Raw genomic sequence first — 6,000 nt, forward strand, 5'->3', positions numbered from 1 at the left:
CATAGGCTGAGATTATGAATACTGTCCTATCATTACACTGGAGTCTGATTGCCATGAGTCTGTCATTAATTCTGATGATATCCCTCACTGACTTCTGAAGCCTCTGTCTCACCACAATTCCTACACCATTTCTAGCCTGTCCACCACCTGAGTAGTAGAGTCTGGATCCCAAGCCAAGTGGCTTTCTTGCACTGCCTTCCATCTCATCTCTTGGATACATAGGATATCCAGCCTCCTCCATATCATCATGTCATCCACTTCTAAGCTGCGTCCTGTCAGTGAACCTACATTAAGCGTAGCAATTCTTAGTTCATGTTTGGCAGGTTGGTTGGTTTTATGTCCAGCTTTCACTCAACAGAGCTATCCCAGGTAACCCAGGCTGGGCAACTAGACACCAGCCAGCCAGTAGCCTATTGACCCAGGGCTGCTGGGCTTTTATGGCGGGCACACACTGGCCAATAGGGTCACATATACCCCTCCCACCGTTAGCATGGGTCCCTGGCATGGGTCAGAGAGTAGGCCGGGTCCTCAACCCACTTATCACCGGTAACTACCCATGCCCATTTTTTGGCGACAGTCAACATGACCAAATCACCTAGAGCCATATTTTACACCGTCGAGTGGCTAGACCTGCAACGGCACGCAGTTTGTGATCCATGTTCTCCTATCTTGAGGATACTGCGCACCACAATAGATGCCCAAAGCGGTTGGTCTTTTTACAACTCTTCCCCCCATTGGGCACCATGTAGAGTCTGTGCTGCTGCCTACAGCTCCATTCATTGGTGAGTTTGAGATGGAAACACTCAGCATCTTTTTAAAACATGGGAGAAACCCCATGGAGACAACATGCAAACTCCAAACAGGCATTAGTCAGAGGTCAGGATCGAACCTTGTACCTTGTGCATTGGAGGCAAAGACCTTAACCACTAAGCCACCATTCAGAATCATTTCTACAGAATGTTCTCATTGTAATATGATCCCTCCACAACTGCATTATTAATTTCTTTCCTTCTTCATCCCCACATTTTCTCATTTCTCATTTTTATTCCTTTGCCTATTTCTACATATTCCTTACTGTCATCTGTCTCCACCCATATAACTAGATGATCTGAAAAATCTGTTTTGATTGTTTCCCTAATTGTAATCATTCTGATATTATGGAGTAATATATTTCAGTTACATAAATAGCCCTGCTCTACGTTCATGAATTTTTATCTCAGGGTATTAATTCATCACATCTCATTAATTCATCACATCTCATAACTTCTAACATTTTTCTTACATCATTTCCATTATTTTTATGTTTGACTCTTAAATCACAATTAAAATCTCCTGTCATTATAACATTCACATTTATAACTACATAATCTAAATATATCAGCCCCCTTTTTTCCTATTTTCTACCTGGAGTCAGGTATCATGTTAACAGTAGCCATCTTCTTGATTTAGTGCCACATTCCTGCCTTCTTCAATACACATGCCTGACTGTTACAGATCCTCTTTCACACAATCCATCCACCTACTTGCTGGATGTCCTCATTTCTACATTCTTCCTGGCTGTCCCAAATCTTCTTCCCCAAATTGTCTTCTGCTTTTCTGCACGTGTCCAGACCACCATAATCTGTTCTCTTTGATCTTTTCTGCAATTGGAGCCACTTTGGATTCTGCTCTTATGGCCTCATTTCTTCGTCTGTCCCACAGTGTGCATCCTACCACACTTCTCAGGCACTTCATTTCTATCACCTCTAGCTTCTTCATCTGCTTTGCCTTTACTGCCCAGGTTTCTGTACCATACAGTAGAGATTGTTGCACCACTGTCTTGCACACCTCACTTTTCAGCTTATTTGGTATTCTTCTGTCATATATTACATTTGAGACTCTATGCCAATTGGCTGCAGCCCCTCTAATTCTAGCTTTGACCTCTTCATTCAGACTTCCCTTGTCCTCAGCCACCTTTCCCAGATGCTTGAAACTATTTACCTGTTCCACTGTCTTCCCTTCTATCTCAGTTTTCAGTTTCTTCTGATTTCCCTAATTTCCTGCCATTACCACTGTCTTGTCTGTCCTTAGTTTCATCCCATATGCCTTCAGGTTTGCATTCAGTTCTCCTATCCTTTGTTAAAGTTATTGCTCAGAGTCTGCTTGTAATGCCACATCATCTGCATAGAGTAACTTTGTTGATCTTCCCCCTCCAACCTGTTTGCTAATGTAGTCCATCACCAGTATGAACAGCAGTGGGCTCAGAGCTAAACCCTGATGCGCACCCACTCCCACTAGGAACTTCTCTGTAAGGCCAAACACTGTTCGGACTTGTCATTGGGTCCTTGTACATAGCCTGTACTAATTCTATCAATGTTTCTGGGACTTCGAACCACTGCAGTGCTGCCCAGATCAGCTTTCTTGGGACCTTGTCAAATGCTTTTCTCCATGTCTAGGAATGACCAGTTGTGCTCTTTCCTCATCTCTATCTTCTTCTCAACTATCTGTCTCACTGCAAGTATTGGGTCAATTGTGCTGCATCCTGATCTGAATACAAACTGCTCATCTCCTATCTTACATTCTGCTACTCTACATATCCATTTATCAATCAGCCTCTCCAGAACTTTCATGCAATGTGATAGGAGTTTGATACCGCTGTACTGCTCACAGTTGCGGATGTCCCCTTTGTTCTTGTACACTGGCATGAGTATGCTTATTCTCCAGTCATCTGGGATGCACATTTCTCTCCACACTGCTATGAGTACCCTTAAGATCTATTTCTCCCCTATCTCACCCAGCATTTTTATCATATCTGATGTGACCTCATCTGACCCTGTTGCTTTCCCTGACTTCATTTTCCTTAGTGATATTCTTACTTCTTCTAAGGTGGGCTCCTCTTCTTCTCTCATTGTGGGCTGTTTCTGAGGCAGCACAGTTTCTGTGGGGTTTTCTTCATACAAAAACTGCTGGAAATACTCCTTACATCTGCCTTTGATGTCCTGTGTACTTGTGAGCAGGTTGTTACTGGCATCACTTATGAAGGGTGTCTGACTATCTTCTTTATCTTTCTATCTTTGCCTTGCAACCTGATATAGTTTCTTTGTACCACCTACTGAGTCACTTTCTAGAAGTTGGTAGAGTGCCTCTAATTCCCTATTCTTTGCTATTCCAACTCATTTCTTAGCTTCTTTGTTAACCAAGTAGTATTCCTTCCTAGCCTGGTCAGTCTTCTCTATCTCCCATTTTTTCCTGCACTCATTCTTTCTTTTGATAACTTCTGCATTCCACCACCAGCTTTCCTTATGTACCTTATTTCCATACCTGGCATGGCCACATATCTGCTGTGTAGTCCTAACACATGCTGTTTTAAGGCGTTGCCATTCTTCTTTAACTCCACCTGTTTCCTCCTCTTCTGGGGTGCTAGAGCCCTGAGTAATTCTTTGAACTGTTCGTACTTTCTCTCCAGTCAACTTGCAGGTCTTCAGCCTGGTATCTGTTGACCTTAGAGCCTTCTCTAACCTCTCTTTGCAGCTCATTGTGGCAGCCAGTGGTTTATGCTGTGGGCTGACTGTTTCACTGAGGATGACTTTGCAATCATGGATTCTAAGCCAGTGCCTTTTCCTTACTAGGAGAAAGTCTACCTGAGTTGCATGTTGGCTACTGTTGTATGTGATCTTGTGACAGTCTCTCTTTCTGAACCATCTGCTGGCTACTGTCAAGCCATTTGCCTTACAGAAGTCTAGAATGGCTTCTTTCTTTATTCCTGTTGCTCCACCCAAGTGGACCCAGGCAGTCTTCATATCCTGTTCTGTCTGTCCTGATATGTGGATTCAAGTCACCCATTATCAACACCAATTCATGTTGTCCTGCTTTATCTAGTAGGTCCTGCAACTGCTGTCTGAATGCACTCTTTTCCTCACTATCACAACCCTGCTGTGAGGCATAGGCTGAGATTATGAATACTGCCCTGCCATTACACTGGAGTCTGATTACCGTGAGTCTGTCATTAATTCTGATGATATCCCTCACTGCCTTCTGAAGCCTCTATCTCACCACAACTGACATTAGAAATCCTTACCAATTTGTCATTAAATGACTTTAATATCTATAATTATACTTCTAATTATATTTCAATGGCTCACACTGACCTTCTGGCAAAGGGACTTACTTTTGTACCTGCCAGGAGAGCTGATTTAACTACTACATTGATCGATTTAAAACTATTCATTAGGAAGTTAAATTCAGGCTTGTGGTACAACAATATTTCCCATGATGTTTATTTGGCCCAGGGAATGAAGTCCAAGCAATACTAGAAGAAGAACCAACATCAGAACTAGATCAGTCTATTTCTACCATAGGTACTGAATGTTTGACATTAGAAATTGTTACCAATTCGTCAAACGACTTTCATATCTATAATTATTCTTCTAAGTATATTTCACCAGCTCACGCTGACCTTCTGAGGAAGGGACTAACTTTTGTACCTGCCAGGAGAGCTGATTTAACTAATACACTGATTGAATTAAAACTATTCATTAGGAAGTTAAATTTAGGCTTGTGGTTTAACAATAACTGCCTTTAGTAATATTCTTATGCATAAAACTATGAAGTTCAAAAGAGATCTAAGAGACTTTCAAAAAGGGAAGGTATATCCTAATCCACCTGGATACCATGGCAACCAGAGTTTATCCACCAATGACATTATTTTTGACCTGCCCACTTCATCAAACTCTACAAATTCATCTCAAGGAAGTGGTGCCATCCCTTTAAAAGAGGAACCTATGAGGAGATCCGAATGAATCAGAAACCACCAACAATGGAACAATGATTTTCAGACGCAGTATTCATACAATGTTTATTTGGCCCAGAGAGCAAAGCCCAAGCAATACTACAAGAAGAACCAACATTGGAACTAGATCTGTCTACTTCTACTACAGGTACTGAATGTTTGATGTTAGAAATTGTCACCAATTTGTCAAATAACTTTAAAATCTATAATTATTCTTCTAACTATTTTTCAGCTGCTCACTCTGACCTTCAGGTGAAGGGACTTACTTTTATACCTGCCAGGAGAGCTGATTTTACTAATACATTGATCAATTTCAAACTATTCATTAGGAAGTTAAATTTAGGCTTGTGGTTTAACAGTAATAAAACTGCTGGGGATTTCAGAGTGTTACATTGATCCAGTGTGTTTAATCCTGCCATACAGCAAGGTTTACAGGCATTTGATAGAATTTGTGAATTGAATATATGTGATATTTGTAAAGAAAAATGCAAAGTAGTTTATTTTGGTATGTCAAGGAAAGATTACATCTTATTAAATGACATTGTTGATGATGTGAATTTATGTGTTAAAAAAACCCGACAAGGGTGGGGGTTGGTGGTGATGAATTAAACAGATTATTTTAATATTATGAATCTTATGCTATTTGATGATGCTTATGAAATTACATCCAAAAATGAGATTAATATTGCATATTACAAAATTAATTTATTATTGTTTGATTTATTATTGGAAGGACTTATAGCTAAAAGCGAATATGAATTTATGTAGAATGACAAACCTGTTATAGCCAGTATTTTTTGGAATATCCATATTGCATAAAAACGTACACCAACTCCCAGTCAAAGACCTTTTCTATAGAACAATTCTTAGATATCAAATTAAAAAAATAATCCATCAAACCTGGAGCAGATATGCAAGGGTTATTGGCACATTTTGTTACTACTGAACAAAGTAAAGTTTCATCCTAACTCCATTTTGGTTACTATAGATGTACATAATTTATTTTCAGTCATCCTTCATGTGACAGGTCTCCAATGGTTTGAGCAACAGTTGTTTAAATGTTGTGAATGTGATACTGACTGTGTTAAGACCATGGTCACCCTTATGGAAATAGTATCAAAAAACATTTCTTGTATTTTGAAGGACAGTACTTCAGACAAACCACAGGGGTGGCCATGGGAGCAGCCTGCGCTGCCCTGTTTGCTAAGTTTATCATGGCCGAATGGGAAGAT

Source organism: Protopterus annectens, chromosome 7.part0 (genome assembly GCF_019279795.1).
Source record: "Protopterus annectens isolate FY-2018-M chromosome 7.part0, PAN1.0, whole genome shotgun sequence".
Classification (NCBI taxonomy): domain Eukaryota; kingdom Metazoa; phylum Chordata; order Ceratodontiformes; family Protopteridae; genus Protopterus; species Protopterus annectens.